The sequence below is a fragment of the Puma concolor genome, chromosome D2, assembly GCF_028749965.1.
Source record: "Puma concolor isolate L17-30 chromosome D2, mPumCon1.1.hap2, whole genome shotgun sequence".
Classification (NCBI taxonomy): domain Eukaryota; kingdom Metazoa; phylum Chordata; class Mammalia; order Carnivora; family Felidae; genus Puma; species Puma concolor.
Window position 1 is genome coordinate 70,430,436 of NC_141677.1, and position 10,474 is coordinate 70,440,909.

The 10,474-nt window shown below is 45.6% G+C and overlaps 1 long non-coding RNA gene across 1 annotated transcript; it reads left to right on the forward strand.

Moving 5' to 3' along the window:
• The first annotated feature begins 7,436 nt into the window (after positions 1–7,436).
• LOC147576169 (uncharacterized) lies at positions 7,437–9,277 on the forward strand. The gene is made up of 2 exons (XR_015242020.1): positions 7,437–7,544; positions 9,019–9,277. It is a non-coding gene; the product is annotated as an uncharacterized LOC147576169 (long non-coding RNA).
• The last annotated feature ends 1,197 nt before the right edge of the window (positions 9,278–10,474 follow it).

Genomic DNA, 10,474 nt, shown 5'->3' on the forward strand with positions numbered 1-10,474 from the left:
AGGCCACACCCACCTCTGCGTATTTGTGTGGTATCACCTCCCCATAAGCACCAACATGCCTGATAAAATCGATCACGCACACCATAATTCCCCTGGGAGAGAGAATAATGGCCTCCAAAGCTGTCCGTGTCATAATCTCCAGAACTTGTGAGTATGATACTCTACATGGCAAAGGGAACTCTGCAGATATGATGAAGTTAATCATATGGTTAGGGAATTATTCAGGCCGGCCCGATGTAATCCTATAACGTTGGTAAAAGGGTGATAGGCAATAGGAGAGTCAGACGGGGAGATGCGAGGATGGGAGCAGAGGTCAGAGTGAGGCAGGGCGGGGAGCAGGGATGCAGGCAGCCTCCAGAATCTGCAAAAGAGCAGAGGCAAGAGCCTCCAGAATGAACGCGACCCTGCTGACGCCCCCTTGAGGCCGGATTTTGGATTCCTGATCCAGGTTCTTGGCCACTAAGGTAGTGGTAACCGTCACAGAAGCAGGGCGCAGGTAATATACCCTTGCACATCTGTGATAGTTTGAGCCAAATTTTACACTGCGTATGTGCACACTTACAGGTGAAGGGAAAAGAAAACACACCAAAATATTAATAGTGATTAGCTCTGAGTGTGGGATTATTGGTGCTTATATTTTTATCCTTCTGTGTTTACAACACTTCTACGATAAACATACGCTGCTTTTATGATCAGAACAATAAAAAGACTTCAAAAGCCTTACCCATTCTTGAAAACCCATCTCGAGCGCCAGATTAGCAAAGACTTTCACTCACCCAGAGCAGAGTGAGAGTGATTTGCTCCTCCCTGGTGCTTATCTTACGCTGCCTTTTATTGGCAGTTATTTATTTACTTTTCTTATCATTCCATCTTTGCGGAGAGTGCTTCAGAAGTGAGCTGTATTTATCTCGAGTGTGGCGAGCACACACGACGCATACTTGTGATATACAATTGCATTGGCTACGTTGTGCTAATACCTTCCAAACACACCAAGGGTGAGACCGCCTCTCCCACCTCAGCCGTAACTGTTCTGGTCCAACCCTACGACCCAGCAATACTCTGGCCACTGGTACCGCTTTGCTTCCAGGGGACCAAATGAAGTCAAGCCAGCACCCAAAAAGGCTCGGAAAGATTTTTCTCAATAGCTCCTGGTTAAGGAAATTCTATCCAACCTGCTGACTCTCACCTTCTGGACTGATTTTTCCAACCATCTTTGGGGCTCAGAGAAATTAAGAAACTGGCCTGAGGAAACCCAGGCAGTAACTGTGGAGCCAGGGTTCCCAGCCAGGTCCCCCCTCCCACCCCCGCCACCCCGCTCCCAGAAACACTGGATGTGGGCCCTTGGGGTGAGATTGAACAGCCAGCATTGTCCGAGTACTCACCCTGCCTGGACTCCTGCTCTCAGTCTCCCTCACAGGAACCAAGGGCAGGAATTCGGCCCCAGCTTCCCCTTCTCTTACCTGAGCACCATCTGACCCACCAGGTGCCCTGCCTGCTGCGAATGCCCATGATCATCATCAGCTGTCCCACTCACTGGACCTTGAAATTGCTCTATTCTGGTATTACTGTCTGTACTTCCCAGTGGACAAAAGACACCTTGAAGGCAGAGCCTGTGTGGAATATGTCTTTGTGTCCCCCGTGGCATCTGGCATAAAGCCTTTGTGGGTTCTTTTTTTTTAAGTTTATTTATTTATTTTGAGAAAGAGAGACAGAGAGAAGACAAATGGGGGAGGGGCCGAGAGCTAGAGGTTCCCAAGCACGCTCCGCGCTGATAGCGTGGGGCTCGATCCCGTGAACCGTGAGATCATGACCTGAGCCAAAATCAAGAGTCGGATACCAGGGGCACCTGGGTGGCTCAGTCAGTTAAGGGCCTGACTTCGGCTCAGGTCATGATCTCACAGTTGGTGGGTTCGAGCCCTGTGCTGGGCTCTGTATTGACAGCTCAGAGCCTGGGGCCTGCTTTGGATTCTGTGTCTCCCTCTGTCTCTACTCCTGCCCCACTCACACTCTGTCTCTCTCTCAAAAAATAAACATTGAAAAAAAAAAAAAAGAGTTGGACACTTAACTGACTGAGCCACCCAGGTGCCCCGGTATAAAACCTTTCTTATTTTTTTTTTTTTAATTTTTTTTTTTTTTTCAAAACCTTTCTTATTAAAGCTTGAGGAGAAATGAATTTCCTGTAGGTGCCATGAAAATGGTAAAGAGAAGCAAACTTTACTTCATTACCAGAAAATGCTTGTCGATCCTTCAATGATTGGGCTGTGAAGTTCAAGGTGAAGTACTAAGCAACTAGGTTATGAGTGACTTGGGAACAGAAACTGATTCAAGGTTGAACCCTTAGATCAAAAGCTCTTCACTTGAAGCCCATGACCTCAATGGACAGACTTGGGTAGGTCCAATAACACCCCAAAAATGTATGTAAATATTTGTCTGCCACGAGGATCCATACCTTTCGTCAAATTCCCAGAGCGGGTGAAGACCTATTTCCTAAGTCTCACTCACACCTCCAAGGAGTGTGGAAGGAGCACTTCCTCAACAACCATTTGCTACATGGATTAACAAATTAAGGAAAAGAAGTAAACAGGAAGCAGACTTTTAAGCGGGTCTATTTACTTCACTGGTCTTAGTGAAAGCCTTTGGAGTCCTCCCACGTGGTCAAATTCTTCTTCTCAGTTAGAGGATCCCTTAAGTCAACACTCACAGGCCAAATCTTAAAAAGTGGCAACGTGACACAAGTTTTGGACTGGAAACCGGGAGACCTGAATTCTGATTCAAGTGGTTACTAATCAGTCAGAGTGGCCTTGTGCAAGTCCCTAAAGGCAAGGTGGTTTGTGACTGTTCTTAAACGTATTCTGCCACAGCCAAATGACAGATGATTGTCCCATAGGGAAACAAGGAGTACTTGTAAAACAATTTTTTTTTAATTTTTTAATGTTTATTTATTTTTGAGAGAGAGAGAGACAGAGCACGAGTGGGGGAGGGGAAGAGAGAGAGGGAGACACAGAATCCAAAGCAGGCTCCAGGCTCTGAGCTGTCAGCACAGAGCCCGATGCAGGGCTCGAACCCACAAACTGTGAGATCATGACCTGAGCCCAAGTCAGACACCCAACCGACTGAGCCACCCAGGCTCCCCTTTTAAAAATTTTTTTTAATGTTTATTTATTTTTGAGGGAGAGAGACAGAGCGCGAGTGGAGGAAGGGCAGAGAGAGAGAGGGAGCCACAGAATCTGAAACAGGTTCCGGGCTCTGAGCTGTCAGCACAGAACCCACCATGGGGCTCAAACTGGCCAACGGCGAGTTTGACCTAGGCCGAAGTCGGACACTTAACCAACCGAGCCGCCCAGGTGCCCCAAAGTACTTGTTAATGTATTCAAAAGTAAAATGTGACAATAATTCATAAACACTATGCATATATTAACAGCATATTCCAGAACATTCTTTATAACACCACACACCCCCATCTTTCCATGCCCCTATACTCCTCACCCACTTGTAGCCTCCCTTTCATTTCCACCCAAGAAAGCATATAAGCAGGCGAACCACAGCAATTCCTCCTAATTTAATCTAAAAGTTCGTTGTTTCCAGACACGAGCGCTTTGACGAGTGTATGTTACAAACTCCTCTGACATATCTCCGGGCAGATCATAAGCATATTGAGCTCAAGGACCACAGCGGAGGTGGAGAGACCCCCTGCTTTACCATCACATCAATTGGAAAGCAAATCTTAACTCTGCTAACGGGCTGTGTGACTTTGGGAAGTTTAATGACTTCTCTGAGCCCCTATTGCTCCAACTGAAAAAATAGAGATGATACCCCTTATTCACAGGGTTGTGGGGATTAACAAGGTGGAAAGGGCTTTGTAGCCCTGTGCTCAGCTTATGATAATTTTAATGCCTGTCTCGTCCTGATTCCCCTCTTGGACCCCAGGTTCATAGTCATCAGGAGGAGAGGATCAGATTAGACCTATGTTGGCTCCCCTCACCTCCTACCTTTAGCTTAGCTACCAGGTACCTTGGAAGGAAATTCTTATTAAGAAGAAGAAAAAACACAGAAACCTTGTTAGTAAAATAATGCCTCAAAGATTTGCAACGTAAGTATCAGCTAATGTTATCAAGAGAAACCTGTTTGCTGTCGCTTCTCTGAAGGACAGGAAATATCAGCCTTCATTCGCCCCTCTAGCAGCCACAAAGGGAAAACTATAGGGAGTGGCGCATCCAGGCCTTCCATACTCTGCAGAATTAGGTGGCATTGGGTGCTTCTCAGATTCAGGGACTGGCGGGGCACCTGGGTGGCTCAGCTGGTTGGGCATCTGACTTCAGCTCACGTCATGATCTCATGGTTTGTGAGTTCGAGCCCCAGGTCGGACTCTGTGGCCACAGCCCAGAGCCTGGACCATGCTTTCGATTCTGTGTCTCCCTCTCTCTGCCCCTTCCCTGCACACGCGCACGCTCTCTCTCTCAAAAATAAATAAACATTAAAAAACATTCAAGGGGCGCCTGAGTGGCTCAGTCAGGTAAGCGTCCAACTTCAGCTCAGGTCATGATCTAACAGTTCGTGGGTTCTAGTCCCGCGTCGGGCTCTGTTCTGACAGCTCAGAGCCTGGAGTCTGTTTCAGATTCTGTGTCTCCCTCTCTCTCTGCCCCTCCCCCGTTCACGCTCTGTCTCTGTCTCAAGGATAAATAAACATTAAAAAAAAATTTTTTTTAAAAAACATTCAAATTCAGAGACTGGTACCCTCTTGGGAATGAAGCAGGGCCTAAAGACACAGACACAGAGTGAGCCAGCCCGTCTTCCTAAGACACCAGGCTTCTTCCAATTTTGTTTTTAATTTAATTTTTATTTTTCATGCTTCGTTTTTCAAGCGGCAATATAAAACCTTATTTTTGCTTTCATTAAAACAAACGGAAATATTATGGTGTCACAAGGCTTTTATGAATTCTGAAGATGGGGGGGGAGGGGGTACAATCTAGTCCCATCCTTTACCATGAGAGAGAAGTTTCAGAAACTTGGAACAGGATAATCTCCCTAAAATCTCATGTGGTTGTGTATTTGCATCAGCTCCAGACCTGCCTCAGACTGTCACAGCTTAGCAAAAACAAACAAATAAATTAAAATGTAAAACTAGGGGAGAAAATTCAAGTTCACCTTGAAAAGAATTACCTTCCAAGGCAAGCAAGCCAGGGATAGCCCATGAACTAACAGCTCCCTGCTGTCAGCCTGCAGGGCTGCATGATCCTGGGAGAATGTTCCCAACTTATGCCAAGAACGGAAGGCACTCCCGGACATGCCCTGGGCTGAGGCAAGTGCTCCTATGATAGATGTTAAAGGCAGGGAGGGAATGGACCTGCCATTCTTCCTGTGTGTGAAAGGAAACCCGGAAACTGTAAACGTTCCCATAAAAGAAAGCTCACAAGTCAACCGAGCATCAAGAAGGACAAAATTCTTGACATTTCTGGGCACTGCTCGCATTTTGAAAGCAATTCATTTTATCATATAAAATTGAGGAAGTGCTGGCAAGTGCCAACCAGAAGTAAAAGTTACACATAATCCTTGTCTTCGTCAGGTGGGGCTGCTCTAACGGAGTATCAGATCCTGGGTTGGTTGTAAATGACAGAAATTTATTTCTAACGGTTCCAGAGGCAAGGAAGCCCAACGTCAAGGTGTCAGCAGATTTGATGTCAGGTGATGGGCCACCTCCTGGTTCATGGGTGTCATCTTTTTGCTGTGTCATCAACGATGGAAGGGGAGAGAGCTCTCTGGGCATCAACCCCATTCACGAGGGCTCTGTCCTCATGATGCAATCTTCTCCCAAAGGCCCCATCAGTGAGGGGGGGGGGTAGGATTTCAACATATGAATTTTGAGGGAACACAAACATTCGTTTCATAAAATCTGCCTTCCCCGAGATAATAAGTGAATAACTGTTACTACTTTTGTATAGCTTTTCATAGATGCATGTTCTTTGCATTTGCAATTGTCCTATAAGCAATGTTTTGTAGGCTTTTCTATCACTAAACATTAAATTATCAGCATTTCCCCCATGTAATTATTCTGCAAAATTATGGTTTCTATAAGTCATTATATTTCATTGAATATAATATACATATTCAATACACATACAGACCTTCCTCCACTTACGTTAGGGTCGCATCTTGATAAACCCATTGCAACTTGAAAATACAAGTCGAAGTGTATTTAATGTGCCTGACCTACTGAGCCTCACAGCTCAGCCCAACCCATTCTAAATGTGCTCAGAATGCTTACATTAGCCTACAGTTGGGCAAAATGATCTAACGCAAAGTCTATTTTTTTGGAAAGTGTTAAATGTCTCGTGTCGCTTATTGAAGAGCGTGCTGAAAGTGAAGGACAGAATGGCTGTAAGTGTGTGGGTTGTTTGCCCTCACGGTCGCGTGGCTGACGGGACTGTAGCTGCCACCATTTTCCAGCATCACAAGAATCATACTGCATATCACTAGTGCAGTAAAAGATCACAATTCAAAATCTGAAGTACCATTTGTAATAAATGCATGTTACTTTTACACCACTGTAAAGTAAAAAAATCGTTAAGTCAAATCACCATAGTTGGGGAACCATCTGTGTAGTCAGACAATATATATGTATATATATGCGTATATATATATTTTTTCAATTGCACAGTTATGTATACATTTTAATATATGTATCTGTGTATATATGATTAACTAAACAGTGTTATTAATTTATTTCTAATTTTTCACTATTATAAACAATAGGAGCAAAATAGCTCATTTTTATTGTGTTAAATGCTCAGACTGAGCTACCCAGGCGCCCCTTTATTATTAAGTTTCACAACAATGCCATGAGGTGGGTATTATCAGTCCCATTTTATAGATGAGGAAATAGAGGCAGAGAGAAAGAAGTAGATTGTCCCAAGTCACAGGGCTAGTAAGAGACACAGCCAGAATTTAGACCCAGGCAGCCTCTTAACCACTCTGAAATCTGACTGGGTCTCAGTTTCTTTCTCAGTAAAAGGAGACTGTTGTGGCCACTGGTCTATAAGGTCCCTTCCAACTACACATCGCATTTAATCCATTCCATTCCTAGGAGAGATATAACAGTGGGGAAAGCAGAGGTTTTGAAGCCAGGTTAGTCTGAGTGCATAATCCGAGCTCTACTGTCCACCAGCCTAAACTCCTCACCTTAGGGCCCTCATCTGAGAGGGTGATGGGAGTCCTACTTCATTGGATTGCCCTGAAAAATTAATCAGATGATACCTGCTAAGTGCTTCAATGTTCCACAACGAAAAGTTTAGTTCCACTACTAAAAGACGAGCGGTTTTGCAGTTACCACCATTGAGGTCTTGACAAAGGATGGCGACTTCTATTATTCTAGAAGGTAGAAATGAATTCAGGCAACATTCCAGGAATGGAATTATATTCACATCACACCAGGAACCTCACCTGAATTTTACCATGTACCAGCTGGGACTTGGCAAAGGATATCTCTGGGAAACTTCAGGCCGGATTTGATAGTCAGCCCCTCCCCTGCAGACCAGACATGGATGGAAGTGAGTTCTCTGCCCTCCCGGAGCCCAGGCTGGCCAGTCATGGACCCACACAGGGAAACCTGGCCCCTGTGGCTAAGATCCAGGATGAAGTCCTTGCAGAGGGTCCCAGAGAGGCAAGGAGCCCCTGGCCAGGGACATAAGGTTAGGGACAAGGCATCAATCACAACCTATGGCTTCTCAAAGGTCTCCAGAACAACCCAGCCATACTCTCTATTTCCAAAAAAAGGAGCTTTTATGTGGTTTTATTTCTAACCGGTAAGAGAAATAAAGAGATTTACCATCCCAGGGAGGGCACCAGCCAGGGGTTTATCCAGAAAGTGTCGTAGGATGGTATCATCCATAAGAAACGATGAGGCAAAGGGGCGCCTGGGTAGCTCAGTCTGTTAAGAGTCAGACTCTTAATTTCGGCTCAGGTTCTGACCTTACTGTTTGTGAGTTCGAGCCCCACATCTAGCTCCTCGCTGACAGTGTGGAGCCTCCCTGGGATTCTCTCTGTGCCCCTCCTCTGCTCACTTTTGTGATCTCTCTCTCTCTCTCAAAATAAATAAGTAGACTTAAAAAAAAAAAAAAGAAATGATAAGACATCACTCTCAACATACACGAAACAACACACCCGTTGCTGAACCAACTTACCAACACCTTGTTTTTCTCAATCACTCCGAACCTTCCTGAAAAGGTAGGAGCAGGAGTATTATAGGAGGTTGTAAAACCACTCTGGTTCATGGCCCCAACTTCTCCACCTCGCCCACCTCTCTACTGCTTTCACAAATCTGATAAAAATCCCTTTTTCTTGCTTCCAGTTTCTCATGTTTTCTTCCAACAGAAAAGGCCGTTTCAGAGGTTGGAAAATGGCCAGTTTTACCAAGAACCTCCCTGGCCCTCCCACCCACCTCTGAAAAGAGCTTTTCTGTTTGAAGCCAATGAAGACCCTTCTCCATTTTGGCCCCGAGAAAGAGGGGAGAGGGGTCAGCTGGGGAGAGACGAGAGAACAAACCACACCTGTCAACGTCTCCCTGGGGACCCTTCCTCTCTACCACAGCCTTTGGAGAGGAAAACAAAACTTTTTTGGAAGGCAGTAGAAAGCAACAAAAAGCTCCTTGGAACAGCGCTTTGTTACAAGATTCCTCTAATAATATTAGGACGGGAACCAGATGATACCAGAATGGAATGTTCCATATGTTCTCACACATCCTCCCCGTTTGCAGGAAAGAAAACAAAATGCCCAAAGTATTATTGTTACCACACTTCCTGCCCTCAGTCTACCAAACCTGAACAGGATGGATAGGTTAGGCTTCTAGAGAACCTGATTGTTTTTCATGCAAAACACTTCCGTTGTTTTGTGTGTTTTCTATTTGTTTGTTTCAGCTTACTGTTTGTTAGAGCACAGACTCCTGGATAGATAAACTTTTAAAAACAAACCACAGTACCCACCCTGTTTGTAATCAACTGTTGACTCTGTGAAGTATCTTTTCAGAACCTTCCTGCCAAACCCCTTGTTCTTCAAGCAACATACCTGCGTCTGGGGGAGACATGACTTACTCGGGGTCAGACAAGGCCATGATGACCAGGAAAGGGAGATGGCTCCTCAGCAACTGTTGACCAGACCAGGGCTGTGACAATGACCTCGGCCAAGCACAAGCATCCCCCACTCCCTCCACCACCCTCAGAGAGAGTGTTTTTAAAGAATTTGTTATTTTAGATTTCCAAAAGAGCATTAAAAATTCAGAACTACATTGGATTCTTGATTTTTTTTTTTTTTTTTGCCATACACTGTTTATATTTTGAATTGCAAGTAGGAGAGGGGGGACACATGAGTATTTGGGGCTTAGGGACTCTGCACTGCCCACTGTAGCTTTGCTCTGTGTCACCTCCCCAAGCCCCCCTGCTCGTATCTCAAACATCCACCTCCCTTTCCCCAAAAGTCACACTTGCAACCCACTCGGGCAGCATGATGACTTCCTGTGACATTTTTCCCTTTCAAGAGGCTGCGCGTGATTCTCTCATTGACCTTTAGCTGTTGGAAGCTGGAGGACAGCAAGAGAAGAGGAAGGTACATGGATTTCCCCTAGTTGCCCCGAGTGGGAGGGGATTAGAATTAATTCCACACAGAGAGAAATGAAAGCTAGGCCAGGCTCACTGGCTTCCCTTCTCCCATTGCACAGATGAGGCAACTAAAACCCAAGGGAAGGACTCAAATGCCCTGGCGGCAGTCCAGACCCAATCCAGGACTCTGCAGTCCTGCATCAGTGCTGTGCCCACCTCAAACCCCAGGCAGCTGAATAGAACACCTGCTCCATGGACTCTAACGTCTTTTGAAGGGTAAATAACCTTTGAAATAAATAACTGGAGTTAAGGTTAAGCAATAGCTCTCAGGTAGAAATTTTAGACTCCAACAAAGACAGAGAGAGAGAGAGAGAGAGAGAGAGAGAGAGAGAGAAATTTAGAGGCAAGGCTAGTGGAGCCCTGTCAATCATATTGTGAGCATGTTGGGTAGAGGCCAGAGGGGCTCTTCTGAAGTAAGCATCTTTGCCCATATTCCTTACCCCATCCCCTCTGAACCTACCTAACTTGGGAGAGAAAGTTCCTTGACACGGTATTGATACATAAAACCCTCTCCTCCAATGGTGCTGGTAAGAATAACAAGCCCAGCCCCTTAACCTCCTCCTGTTCCCCCTCCATGCCCCCTCCCCTGGTGCTGTGTGAGGATTTCCTGTAAACAACACCATCCGTGAGGGGATGACCCAGGAGAATGGCTGACAAGATGTGTCCTGAGGCCTTTTGAAGGTTGTCACACACATTAGCTGGTTACCTTCTGCCAGGTTCCCAATTCCTGTGCCGGCCCCACCCCCAGCTCCAGGATCAGTCTTCCCCTTTCGACACACAGGCCCAAAAGGATCCAAAAAGGATTCTCTTTAGTTCCTTTCAGCACA